This window comes from Cygnus atratus, chromosome 15, assembly GCF_013377495.2.
Source record: "Cygnus atratus isolate AKBS03 ecotype Queensland, Australia chromosome 15, CAtr_DNAZoo_HiC_assembly, whole genome shotgun sequence".
In the NCBI taxonomy this organism is placed as follows: domain Eukaryota; kingdom Metazoa; phylum Chordata; class Aves; order Anseriformes; family Anatidae; genus Cygnus; species Cygnus atratus.
The window spans coordinates 3,629,746-3,642,915 of NC_066376.1; the positions used below are offsets into that span (position 1 = coordinate 3,629,746).

The following is a 13,170-nucleotide window of genomic DNA, read 5'->3' on the forward strand; positions in this document are numbered from 1 at the left end:
GCATGAGCCAGCACCGGGCTTATGCACGAGGTCTGGGAAATCACAGCTGCTGCCCCAAATCCTCCCCCCCCAAACACGGCAGGTCACGATAGCAGCAGATAAGCTTCTTGCCTCCTGCTTCGTCCTATATTTGCTGGGCAGGATCCCAGCGGGACACAGTCCCAGGGCAGATCTCGGGGTGGTGGCATGCTGAGGGTGGATGGTTTTCCCAAACTGGCTCTTTTCCTGCTCCCCAGCTGCGGGCAGAGTCTCCTTGATCATTTGTCCCACCAACGTGGCCTTGGCCTTTTCGCAGGGACCCTGCTGGAATGAGCTCTGGTGGGTGAGATGAGGCTGAGTACAAGGGAAAATTTCCTGGTGCTGAGACGTGTTGGAGCATCCCGAGGGCAGCAGTGCGATCCCAGCTGCACTCTCCCCATGGCAGACGTGGGGATGTAGAGGGGGGGACCCCGGTGCCTGAGTCTGCAGGGAGCCTGAGCCCGTGGCACGGGGCCAGCCCCCGGGGGGGACGCCAGCGCTTGCATGCGGTGACGATGCTGCTAACGTCGGCGTTGCAGCTGGGGACAAATCCAGCTGGACGGAGCAATCCTTTATTAGCAAAATCTGCAGAGTTTCACTGGCTGCAAGCAACCCCGTTTGTTGGCTGGCAGGAAGGCCAACGTCTTGTTCCCTGCGCCGGACGTTTTCAGGGAGGAATGGCTCGTCTGCCCTGTGGCTCCTCATGGGGCAGGGCACTAATGACAGCCCCTGGTGGACTGTTCCTTGGGCAGGATGTGGCCCTTGGCTCTGCCGTGCCAACCCAGAGCAGAAGGCCCAGCTCCCTGGCCCTGTTCAGGGCCACATCCTGCACTGGGAGCAGCTCCGAGCACCGCAGGGCTGCCTATGGAGGATCAGGGCATGTTAATAGCGTGGTAACGGCTGTGTTTAATTCGGGTAGGTGACTCCTCTCGTGCACCCAGGCTGCCTGAGCAGAGCCAGCACCCGTACGGATGAGGACGGTGTTGGAAGGCTGCTTTGGGCCATCAGACTGCCAGCCAGAGCCCCAAAATGGCCTTCCTAGGAGCAGCACCTCACTTTGGGAACATCCCACAGCCCCACGGTGCGCTGGCACGGGGTGAGTTGGAGGAGTCTCAGCCTGGCTCTGGGATGGATCCGGCATCCAGGGGCCTTGGGTCCCCTTCAGCTTGTGTTTGGGAGCCTCCCGGCTGCTGCCCTGTGACCCGGTGCCATGGGTAGGACGGGTGACTTAGCATGTTTCTCGAGCCCTGCTGCCCCCCCGCCCCCCCAAGCCTCTTCCTCCAGGAGCCCTGACACTAATGCAGTGCAAGCGTGGGATTTATGGGCGGCAGCCCTCCAACCCGCCCATCCGTCTTGATTAAATTAGCCCTAATGGCTCTGCGCTGACTCGCTCGCCTCCCCGCGCAGCCGTGGTGCCGGCGCTCCCGGGCGGTGGGATGGGGCTCCCGGGGGAGAGGGGGCTGCAGGGACCCCCCCCCAGAGCACGCTGCATCTCTCCCCTCTCTACCCCTCGCTTTAATAGCTCCAAAGCACGTGGCCAAAGCTGGGCTGGCTGTGGGATCAGGCCAGATCCTGACCCCTGGCCTCATCTCTGGCACCTCTCGTGGTGCTGGGTGCTTGTCGCCCTCCGAGCTGGCCCTGAGGGCTGCAGACCCCCCTGAGCATGCCCTGGGGTTTGGGTTTTCCAGCCAGGGATTTCAAAGCGTTGGTAAAAAGTCAGTGTTGTGGGGCTGGTGCAAGCAATAGGGTGAGGCTGGGGCAAGACGGCGTGGAGAAGGGGAAGGAGGCAGCATGGCAAGGTCTGACCTTGCCTCGGAGACGTTCTGGAGCTTGGGGGTGTTGGAGAGAGGCAAAAATGGTGCTGGGAAGCACGGTGCTCCATCGGACACGTCTGGGGAGAGATGGGAGATGGGCAGCGGGGGCGAGGAGAGTCACTGCCCAAGGGAGGAAGGGAGCAGCGATCCCAAACCACGGGGGGAGATGAAGAAGAGGGTGAGGAATGCACGGGAGGATGTGAGGAAGGGAGGTGGGGAGGCAACCTCTTAACGTGCTGGGGGGCTGTGTGGGTGTTACGTGACCTGCGGGTGTGCCACCAGTTTTTAGGCTGTGGGATGGCTCAGCTGAGTGGTGCTGAGCATCGCTGCTGAGGCTGGAGGTCTGCCGGCTGTCGTTTTTAATGAAGCCTGCAAAGCTCCCCCCAGGAGCAGGAGGCAGCCCTGGGATCTCGTGGGTGCCGGAGAGCAGAGGCAAACACAGCAAATATTACAGCCGGGGGCTGGTTTGTGTCTCCTGCTGGCTGGGAGCCAGCCTGGGTTGGGAGCCCACCGTGGGGGAAGAGGCTGCCGGAGCAGGACTTTGCTTCGACCCTCTCCAAAAAGGCCTCGCTTTTATAAGGACAGGGTGACCTGGAGACACCCAAAGCCTCCCAAAGAGCTTAAAATAATGCTCACCACCAAGAAATAAACTTGGACTCCAACCAACCTTAGAAAAAAAAAATAAAAATCCCTGCCCGCAATAAAAAGAAGTGGCTTTGCTTCCCCGCCCTCCCCCTGCCCCCTGCTTCTCTTCCCGCAGACCCTGCCCCTAAAAGAGCCGAAACGGGAGCGAAGCCTGCGGGGTGGCCGTGCCCAGCATCGATTTTTCGTGGAAGGAGCCCAGAAAGGGCGGTGATGGAGCACGGGGCCGCGAGCCCCCGGCCGCAGCAGCCGGCACCGGGGAGCTGAGCTGGAGCTGGGGGGAGCATCGCCGCCGGCCGGGGCTCTGCTCAGCCGGGAAAATCAAAGGGAGGAGGAAAATCGAGGTGGAGGAGAGGAAGCGAGGAAGAAGAAGGGCCGAAGGGCTCGGGCGAAGCAGCCATTAGGAAAGTGCTGATGCAGAGGTTCACTTGTGTCTACGGGCAGAGTTGGAGGAGTTGCTGTTCACGGACAAAGGCGGTAGGAGGGAGTGGAGCTTTGTAGAAGCTGGAGCCTGTCTCGCTGGGTGTCTGCGTTTCATTCCCTGTCAAACGGCTGGGGAAAAGCAGGGAAGCGCCGAGCTGCAGCGCTCGCTCAGGATCAGATAGCAAGGAAACCAATAGCAGAGGGAAAAAAAGAAAAAAAAAAGAAAAAAGAAACAACAAACCACCGAGCAAGCAAGCAACCCACCCTCCACGCTGAGACTGAAGCAGGCAGGTCCCTGCCAACTACACAGCACGCATCCAGCAGCGAAGAAGTCTTCCCTCCCCGGGCAGGAGCGGAGTTGAGCCCGAAGGATATTTGATGACACTTTTGCAGCGATGGGGCCCCCAGCATCTTCCAGAGCCCATTTGAGGGTGAAGCCTCTGAAAGCGCAGAGGGAGTTTGAAGCTAAATTCACCTGAGTCTGGATCTCTTGGCCGCTGGGATTTATCTATTTTTTTTTTTCTCCAGGGAAACCAAACAAAAAAAACGTGTTTTGTTGTTTTTTTTTTTTTTTTTTTTTTTTAAGCTCCCTCTTTTTTTTTTTTTTTTCTTTTGGAAGAAGATCTTAATTTTTTTTTTTTTTCGTGTGGTTGCAATGGAAGGGTTGGGTCTGTGCCTACGAAGCAGCAGCCGAATGCTGGTCCTAGGAGAAACCGCAGCGGATGCGGGGTCCCTCGCCAGCTAACTCTGCAGGACCCGGGGCCGGGGGGCTCGATGCAGTGAGAGGTAAGTGCCTGCTCCCAGGGCGGCAGCGCCACGGCTCCCCCGCTCCTGTAGCTCTGCCTGATCCCAAGTCGGAGGCAAAAACAGCAGTCTCATAGTGAGTCAATCACTTCCACCTATTGCAGCCCTAACGTAGGAATAATACGGGGAAGTTTCACGGCAGCAGCTTCGCCGGTGAAGTTCCTACCCTCGCCCCCCTCCCCGTGTGTGGCCGTGCCCTAAATGCCAGGGTGGGTTCGACTTTGCCAAAAAAAAAAAAAAAAAAAAACCACGACCAAACCAATGCCTCGGGCCCCCTCCCTGCCTGGCGGGCGAGGATTCCTGCTGCCTTTCGGGGAGCGCTGGTGCCGTGCTCGCCTTGTCAGCCAAAACTTTTGCACGACGTTTTTTTTTCGGAGATGCCCGTGCGGGGTTGTGCCCCCGAGCACGCACATGCCCGTGCGCGATGCCCGCTCCCGTGAGCCTGGAGAGGGGCGAGCCGGGAGCTGGGGGTGCTTAAAAGCAAACTGCAAAGCGCAGGGAAAAAGCAAAGCGAGCCGCCGCCGACAGCAGCAGCAGCAGCAGCAGCAGCATAATTGCATCACTGTAATAGTATCAGCGCTGAGCGCAAGCCAGGCGAGTAAAATCGTCCAGAAAATGAGCTGTGCTAAAGTGCCTCCAGTTAGCAGCACCTGCACGCCTTCTCTGGGTGCATGAGGCTGTTTGTATTTTTAGCAGGCTCTCTTAATTATAGAGCAAAGCGTGTTAGAGAGAAAATGGTGTGTGCTTAGCAGGATTCAACCCCGGACGGTTTTGCGGTGAATGTGAGCACAACATCACCAAATCGGGGTGGTTCTCCCCCGTACCCTTGTGGTTCTGAGCCACCTGTTTTGCGGTGGTGTCGGCGGACGAGGTCTGGATTTTTGTATTCCTGTTCTTAGAAAGCGTGCCGATGACTTCGTTTGCTAGCGCTGTTCACCTCTGGTGTCGGGAAAGCTCTGGCAGAAATGGCCCGGGCCAGGAATTTTGGGGATGGCTTTTTCCCAGGGGGTTGAGCTGTCCATGGGCATAGGGCCTGTGGCAAGCACTTAGCAGCATTTTGCTCTCAGAAAGTGACCGTGTCGCTGTCCCATGGCCCCCCTGCACCCCAAATCGGAGCAGCCCCAATCGGCAGCATCTGGGGGATCTTGCTGGGGTGGCCCGATGGGGACAGGGAACTTGTGTGCCTCTGGCAGGCACCGAAGGACGGGGATATTTTACAGCTTGCTGCAAAAAAACCAGCAACAACTCGTTTTGCTCCTGTAGAGCTCCTTCCCCTCATCCCTCTCTCTGTGCTTGGAAAACTTTCCGTGTCCTTTTGTTCTGAACAGCAGGTGAAATTCCCTTTGTGTGAGCACAAAGCCACGAAGCCAGAAAACAATGAAAACAAGGTTAAAAAAATAAAAATAAAAATCCCTGTCGGCTCCTTCCAGGCCTGGAATAACACTGAGCATTCCCATACACGCCGAAGGAGCTCGGTAAAACACCGGCTGTGCTCGGGCGGGCACCTTAAAGGCCGCTTTACCTCTCGCCTCTGATCTACGACACGCTTTAAAATCCCTCGTTGTCTCTGCTGGGTCTTTACCTGAAAGAGCTGCTTCACCTATGAATTTAAGGTGGATTTTTTCGGAGCCCTGAGGTGACCCCAGCGGGATGGCGGCGGTCCCCAGGCGGTGGCACGGCGCGGGCGCGCTCGGCGATGCTCAGGGCATGGCTGCAGCTCGACGTGAGCTCCCTCCTGGGGGGCAGCGGGGGGGGGACCCGGCCCCTCTGCAGAGAAACTTCTCAGGAGCTCTCCAGGCAATGGCACCGTGAGCTTAAAACCGGCGTTTTCTTCCCGGTGGGAGTCGGGATTTGGGGTCTAAACGTGCTTGAGCAGCGGGGGAGCCTCAGCCAAGCTCTGCCGGGTAGGAAATAGGATGGGGAAGGTGCTCCGTGAGGATGCTGCCTCTAGAAGGGCCAGGAGGGCTGTCACCGAGGGGGGAGACGGGTCTGGCCCCCTCCCCGCTGTGCTGGGGTGCATGGCACGCAGACACCTTATGTAAGCACCATCCTGCTCCAGCACCGCCGGTGCTGTGCGGCCTCGGGCACCTCCCGTAGCCCCGCTGCTGGTGCTGCCAAGCCTCCTTTTTTGGTGTGGGGGGGTCCCGATGGGTGTGGGTGCTGCTGCGTCACCGTGAGGGTGGCAAAAAGTCCCCAGAATTGGTCGGGGGGGGGGGGGGGGGCAAGGGGACCAGCAGCAATGGGCATGGGGCTCTGCTGTGATTTCTGCAGGGTTGGTGTGTGCAGCTTTGCCTGGCAGGGGCACAGGGGCTGCAGCCCATTTCTAGTCTCTTCTGCGCCTCTCGGCTTGCGCCCAGCCCATTTTGGGTTCAACACCCAATGGCCATGGCCAGGGCGAGGGCTGGCACTGATGGGGAAGGGAGAAAACGGCCCGGTTTGTGCCTATTCCCCGTGCTGCCGACCCGCTGCGGGAGCTGGGGTTTGTCCCCCGAGGGTGGGGACACCAGCTGGCAAAGGACCTGTGTCCCTGTCCTGGATCACGAGCCCGTCCATCCATCCATCCATCCGCCCCGCGGGCACGCAGCATGCAAACGCGTCCTGCTGCCTGCTGAGAGCACGGGGAGCTGGCCTCGGCCCCGCTGCAGCATCTCAGCTGGGGTGGGAGGGAGAAGGGTGGGATTTGGGGGCTGTAGGGCGCTCGGGGGTCCCGGTGCTGCCCCCACAGCTCTGGCTGGCCGTGTGCCTGTCACCTCGTGGGGACGTGACCCTCTGTCACCGTTCCTCTCGTGCTCCCGGCCCCATCCCCGGTTCCCAGCTCCCTCCCTCGCTCCCAGCTTGCAGCGAGGCAGGGCTGCCGGTGGGCGACGGTTTTTTTTGCAGAGCTCTTTCAGATTCCCCCGTTGGACTTTTGAAGCATCTGGTATCACTATCTCGGCGTCATTATGAATTAATTAACATTAATTCCCTGTTCTGGTATCTCCTATTGCCAGGAGCCTTAGCCTGGGATTATTTTTTTTCCCTCCCCCCAAATGGAAACGGCCAGGTCCAGGCTATGCCTGGTGGAAAGCTGGGGGAGGACACACGGCTGGGGGACCATGGGGTCCCTTGTCCCTGTCCCCTTCCTTCAGGGCAGGTGGCATTGGGGCAGGGGAAGGATTTCCTCGTTAGCTCTGGAAAGGCCTGATCCTGCCTCCCTAGCTTGTGCTGGGGGCACCAGGGATGCTGCTCCCTGGGATGCTAATGCCAAGGGTCCTGTCCCCAGGGATGCTGTCCCCAGGGAGGCTATCTGGGGGGGTGCTGTCCCCAGGGGTGCTGTCCCCAGGGGTGCAGACTCCAGGTATTCTGTCCCTATGGATGCTGACCCAGGGATGTTAATGCCGAGGAGGCTGACCCCGGGAGGCTGACCCTCTGCAGTTTCAGGGACGGGGACGTACCCATAGCGGGTGGAAGCAGGCTGGGAGTGAGGCCGGGATCCTGTGCCCCCCCAGCTGGTGTTCGTCCTGCTCCCTGAGTCACCTGGAGGGTGACAGCACCCAGGAGCCCCAGCCTGGCCACCGGGCTCTGTTCCCATGCTTTCAGCTGCGAGGTCATGGCCAAGGAACACGGGGGGGGCTCAGTGGGGTGTGGGCGCAGCGCCCACCACCTCCCACCCCACAGCACCACCACCCTTGTGCCCCCCCCCACATCCCCCTACTGCTGCCCCCTGCCACCACCTTCCACAGGGCCACCCCGAGCCCCCCGCACCCCTCGCAGCACAGGCTGAGGGGCTGGGGATCCCCACGGTGCTCCGCGAGCCTCGGGGACCGAGGTGGGGTGGGGGGGGGGACACCCCCGGGTGGGCCGGGGGACAGCCCCGGTGTCCTACATCCCCAGAGCCAGCTCGGGCTTACGTAACGGCCGTGCTGCAGTCTGCTCTGCTCAGCCGCCACTGCCACCGGCAGAGCTGCGGCGCCGAGCCCATGTCCCCGTGTCCCCATGTCCCCGGGGGTTTGCATTTTGGGGACAAGGAGGGGATGCTCCGGGGGCAGGTGAGCCCTGGAGGGTGGGCGGCAGCTGGCGGGGGGGTGGTTGGCAGGGCCGCTTTGGGTAGTTTCCTTCTGCCACCCTGGGAACTGAAATCCCTCTGGGGTGGCAGCACCCTGGGGATGGAGGGGATGGGGAGGGGGGCAGAGGAGAGGGTCCTGCCCCGGTCCTAGGTGCAGGGTGTCCGGGTGGGGAGGGTGCACAGGGACCCCACCGACATCTGCGCTCACTTCTCTGCCCTTCTCAGAGAGAAATCCCCCACTGTGCAAACGGGGAAACTGAGGCAGGGTGCGAGCACAGCCGGGCGGAGCGATGGGACTCCCATGGCAAGGAGGAGCAGGAAGCGGGGTCCTCCTCTGGGTGGGGACACGGGACATCGCCAGCCCCTTGTGCTGGCACCGTGCTGGGCAGCATCTGTGCAGCGAGGTGCAGCTCTGGAGCTTGCCACACGTGCCGTGACCCAGTGGCGTGGGGACAGGAGGCTGGGCAGGGATCACACGCTGGCCACGGCACCCTTCCTGCCCCCAGCTGGCGTCCCCGGGGCCACACGGGGCTCAGGGCACCCAGAGGAAAGGCCTCGGTGCCAGGTCGGGCTGAGCTGTGGTCTGGCCGGGGGCCAGCGCATCACTGGGACTGATGGCAGAGAAATGCATACCTGGGAGCTGCCCTGGGGACAGGAGATGCAGGTGGCCCCGGTGCTCGTGGTGGCACTCCCCCAGTGTCCCCCTTCAGCTCTGTTCCAGCACAACCCGTGGGAGGCAGGAGCAGGATTTGGGCACGGAGGCGTGCAGGGCCTCCCCAGCTCTGTCCTGATGGTGCGGGGTCACCCAGCGCTGCGGGGTCCCTGTCCCACCCCCATGGTTGGGCAGGATGCCACCTCCCGTGGCTGACACCCTTGGGGACACCCGGCAGGGCAGCGCAGGGCGTCCCTCTGGGCTGGAAAACCCGAATGTGGCACCAATGCAAAAAATGTGGTGTCACCCAGCAGTGTGCCCCAAGCACCCCGGTGGCCCCTGAGGCCACTGGGGATGCCCCTTGGTGACCGAGCCTGCGTGGTGACCGTCCCCTGTCCCCTCCCATGCTGAGGCTCAGCCCGTGCCAGCATTTTTTGGGTGGGAGGTGCCCAGGCACCCTCTGGAGCCACCCACCCACCCCGCTGTCCCCTCCCGGCCGCATGTCACAGGGACCCCGCGCCCCGAAGCAGGGGGAACAAGGGCTTCTGTGATCGAATCCCTCCCGCCTGGGCCGGGAAAATCATGGCTTTGTCCTCGCTGCAAAAGGCTCAAAGGCCTTTGGTTCCCTTTTAGGACACGTCTGGACGTGAGCCACTGAAAGAAATGCCAGGAAAAATAAGCCTTGGGTAGCAGCTACTCTTTTCGTGCCAGTTTTGGCCTTCCCAAATGGAGGTCTCTCATCCTGGGGGGGCCCCAAAGGGCCCCCCTGGTGCTCAGCGTGCCGGGCTGAGAACGCCCTCCGACTCATCACACCCGGGGGCCAGCTAATCTCCATCTGACAGCGAGTCATCCTTCCCACCGCGCTGCAGGCTGTAATGACAACGTGCTTAAAGGGGCTGATGAATTAAGTGCATCTTATAAATGCATCAAATTCCCGTATAATTACAGCGCGATGGATTATGTGTGGTGCTGAAGGGGAAGCAATTCAGCGAGGCGAAGGAATTACAGTTCAGCGAGGAGAGGCCCCGAAGCGGAGTTGCGCGCAGCTCCGCTCTCGTGGTGCTGTACGGCCAGGGCTGGCGTGGAGCTGCCGTGGAGCGGTGCTGAGCGAGTGCTGGCACCGAGGGCTTGTCCCAGCTGCTGCTAAAGGGTTAAGGGAGGCAGGCTGGCCCCAGCGGGCTCTGGAGGGGGCTGGAGGGGATCATGCTGGGCTGGGCTCCGTCCCCTCTTCTCCTCTTCTCCCCAGGAGGAGAAGACCCTGCTGCCCGCGGGCTGGCACGGGTCAGCAAGGGCCTGGGGGCTTTGTCTGCTTCTTGTCGTGACACCCTGCTGCTCTGTGCACACACACGGGTGCTTCTGTGTGATACAGGAGTAAGCAGCTAGTGCTTGAGCACCTGAAAGGCGAGAGACTCTGATTCTCCTTTCCTTTCCTTTCCTTTCCTTTCCTTTCCTTTCCTTTCCTTTCCTTTCCTTTCCTTTCCTTTCCTTTCCTTTCCTTTCCTTTCCTTTCCTTTCCTTTCCTTTCCTTTCCTTTCCTTTCCTTTCCTTTCCTCTCCTCTCCTCTCCTCTCCTCTCCTCTCCTCTCCTCTCCTCTCCTCTCCTCTCCTCTCCTCTCCTCTCCTCTCCTCTCCTCTCCTCTCCTCTCCTCTCCTCTCCTCTCCTCTCCTCTCCTCTCCTCTCCTTTCCTCTCCTTTCCTCTCCTTTCCTCTCCTTTCCTCTCCTTTCCTTTCCTTTCCTTTCCTTTCCTTTCCTTTCCTTTCCTTTCCTTTCCTTTCCTTTCCTTTCCTTTCCTTTCCTTTCCTTTCCTTTCCTTTCCTTTCCTTTCCTTTCCTTTCCTTTCCTTTCCTTTCCTCTCCGCTCCTTTCCACACCCCAATTGCCTGAGATTTTCCTCCCCAGGGTGCCCTTTGCAGGGCAGCACCCCCACCCCAGGGGACAGAAAGCACAGGGAGCCACCACCGTGTCACCGACACCCCAAAATACAGAGGCGCAGACCCATAAGAAGCTGAAATGACTTTAGAGGTGACAACCCCTTCATGGGACATGGGGGCACAGATGGGGATTAAGGGGAACCAGGGACCGCTGGTGCCCCACAGAGGGTCATCCACGAGCCCCAAAAACCTATCGCCCCCCCCAAAACCTCCTGTCCCCAGAGGGTCCCATCCTCTGGATGGCTCATGCATGGTGGGGAACGAGCCCCGTGCCCCCTGCCCCCTTCTCCCCCTCGCTGCGGCTGGAGCAAAGGCTTTTGTGCAACGAGCTGTCGTCTTTCTCCTCGTTAATTGCATGGAGCGGTGCCACCACCGGACAAGCAGGCAGTGTTGTCCCGGGCTCTAATAAGGGCCGGGAGAAAGCCAGGCGCTGGACGCGGCGCGGCGGCATGCATGCGGGAAGGTGGGGGGACGTGTCGGGGCAGGGGGGGTGCTCCACGCACCCACGTTGAGGCACCCGTGCGTGGACACCCTTCACAACCCCCCCAGAAAACCCCGCAAGCATCGCTGACCATCCCACTACCACCCTCCTCCTCCTCCTCGCCGGCAGGGCCGTGGGACTCCTGCCTTCGCTCTTGCAATTGCGCCTCTTCGCTAATTAGCACAATCTGGCAAGGCGCACCGCTCTCCCAGTCATTAATTATTATTAATTATTTGTTATGCAAATAAAGTTGAAGAGCGCGGCGCTGGAGGCAGCACAAATGAAAACAGCCCCGGCTCTGGTTTATGTAACCGCTGCCGGGTGGGCACCGCAAGGCCCCCCCCGGGATTTGGGGACACGTCGGTGGCATCGGCGGCGATGGGCGCTGCTGGGCCGGTGCTGGAGGGGATGGCAGGGGTGCCTTGTGCAGGCTGCAACGGGGAAATCGGTGATTTTTGGGGGGCCTGGGGGTGAGGGGAGATGGGGCACCCAAAGGTGGAGGGGGAAATGTGTCAGCTGAGACGGGTGCTGCAGGCGGAGGGGGACAAGGTGACGGCTGGGGTGGGCTTTGTGGCACCCAAAGGGTCCTGTCCCAGCCCTGCAGTCTGTCCTTGAGGACACTGTTTGGGGAAAAAAATGGATGTTTTTAGCAAATTGTGTCCTGTCCCAGCTGGGGGGTGGCCGCGCTGCCTGGCCACCTGAGCCCCAGGGTGTCATTTTGGGGCTGCCACTGCCACATCCCAGTGTCACAGAGCGACACCGCGGGTGGCCTCGGGGCACCGTGCCGCAGGGACACGGGCTGGCGGTGACGGGGCCCCCACCCAACGCCTGCCTGAGCAATTGCAAAGGGAACCAAGAAAAATTGGAAATTAAAGAGAGGAAAGAATTAATAAGGATCCTGGCTCAACCACAATGGCTTTGTTTCAGGAGAGCTGATACCACACGCTCTCTAATGCCAGTCCTCAGAGGCCTTCGGAAAGAAGTGGGGTTTGGGCGATGCTCAGGAGCGTTTTTGGTGGATGTGAGTGCGTTTTAGAGCTCTGCTTGGTTTCTGCCCCAGCCGGTGCCATCCCCTGCACCCGGCTCTGCAGGTTCCAGCCAGGCTCTGCCGCGCCGCAGCGCATCAGACACCGCCGTAATGCAGCGGCCCAGCGGAGCAGAGCTTTTGGGGGGATAAATGCATTTCTGCACAGCCATTCCCCTCCCGCTGGGCGCTGCTTTGGCAATAGGGCCGTGCCTGAAATGCTGGGGGCTGCTCTGTCTCTATTTAGTTAGGAGATGACCATATAGTGGCTGTAAAGTACCCCGACACGCTGAGCCCGACCTATGTGCTTATAAAACTGATAGCAAGCTGTCTTGTGCCATACATGCAGTGTCCGTGTGGGTTGCCTTTATGTCCCTCCCCAGCCCCCCGTGTTGTTTGCTTTGTCACACTTACTAGATCCCCAGGAATCACCCCATAAGCCTTGTTGATAGAAATTCTGTATTTCCTCCATCCTGGACTGCTTGTCCTGGATATTTCCTTAGGGGGGGATTCAAAGCAGGGCAGGGAGAGGCTTTGCCCAAGCTCTGCTCTGCACCGTGACCAACATCCCAGCAGTGCTGGGGGCTTGCAGAGGTTCCCTGCCTGCCGTGGCAGCTGTCCGGGCACTCGTGCGTGCTCCAGCACAGCTCCGCACGGCCGCATCCTGCGCCCGGCCCGGCGGCCGCGCGGGGCTGGAGCCAGCTGCTTGTTTCTAATAAAACACATCTCCTGCCGTGAGCCATGCTCATCCTCGCCTGCTCCAGATGATGGTGGTGAGGCTGCTGCCGCGGGACACCTCGCCGGGCAGACCTCCTGCCGGAGGCAGAAAGCGGCTGAAGGTGAAAGGACCGAGCTGCAGCTCTGCGCACGCTGAGCATCACCAGAGCAATGGGACTGCAAAGGGTGCCCAGGGCCCTGTGGCTGTGCCTCACCAGGGCTGCCGAAACACCTCGTGCTCTGGTGAAACGAGGATGCTCTTTGCCTCGAGCCAAAAGCTCGTGCCCGTGAGCGGGGCCGGGGGCTAGGACGCGGCAGCGGAGCACAGCAGGAAGGAAGCGCTCGGCGAGGACACAGCCAGCACTGCATGCACGTACTTACATATGTGCTATTTTCAGCTTGACGGGGAGCAGGCCAAGTTCTCCAACAGATTGAGTTTGGATCTGAAATCCTCCTCTCCTCCTCCCCCCTGCCCAGCACCCACTGCTTGCAGGCACGGGGAGTCCAAGTGCGTGCCGGGCACCCCGCTACGGGCCATTTGCTCATTGTTCCTGCCAGGAGCTCTCCTAGTGCTGCTGCTGCCCAAGCCCCACATTGCAGCAAGAATGATGGATCTGACT

General features: G+C 60.4%; 1 protein-coding gene across 1 annotated transcript in view; it reads left to right on the forward strand.

Moving 5' to 3' along the window:
* Positions 1 to 3,532: 3,532 nt before the first annotated feature.
* Positions 3,533 to 13,170, forward strand: part of LOC118256503 (ATP-sensitive inward rectifier potassium channel 12) — a 35,717-nt gene continuing 26,079 nt past the window's right edge. Inside the window, exon 1 of the transcript XR_004781254.2 lies at positions 3,533 to 3,683. The gene's annotated coding sequence lies outside the window, so the exon portion shown is untranslated. The remainder of the gene's footprint in view (positions 3,684 to 13,170) is intronic.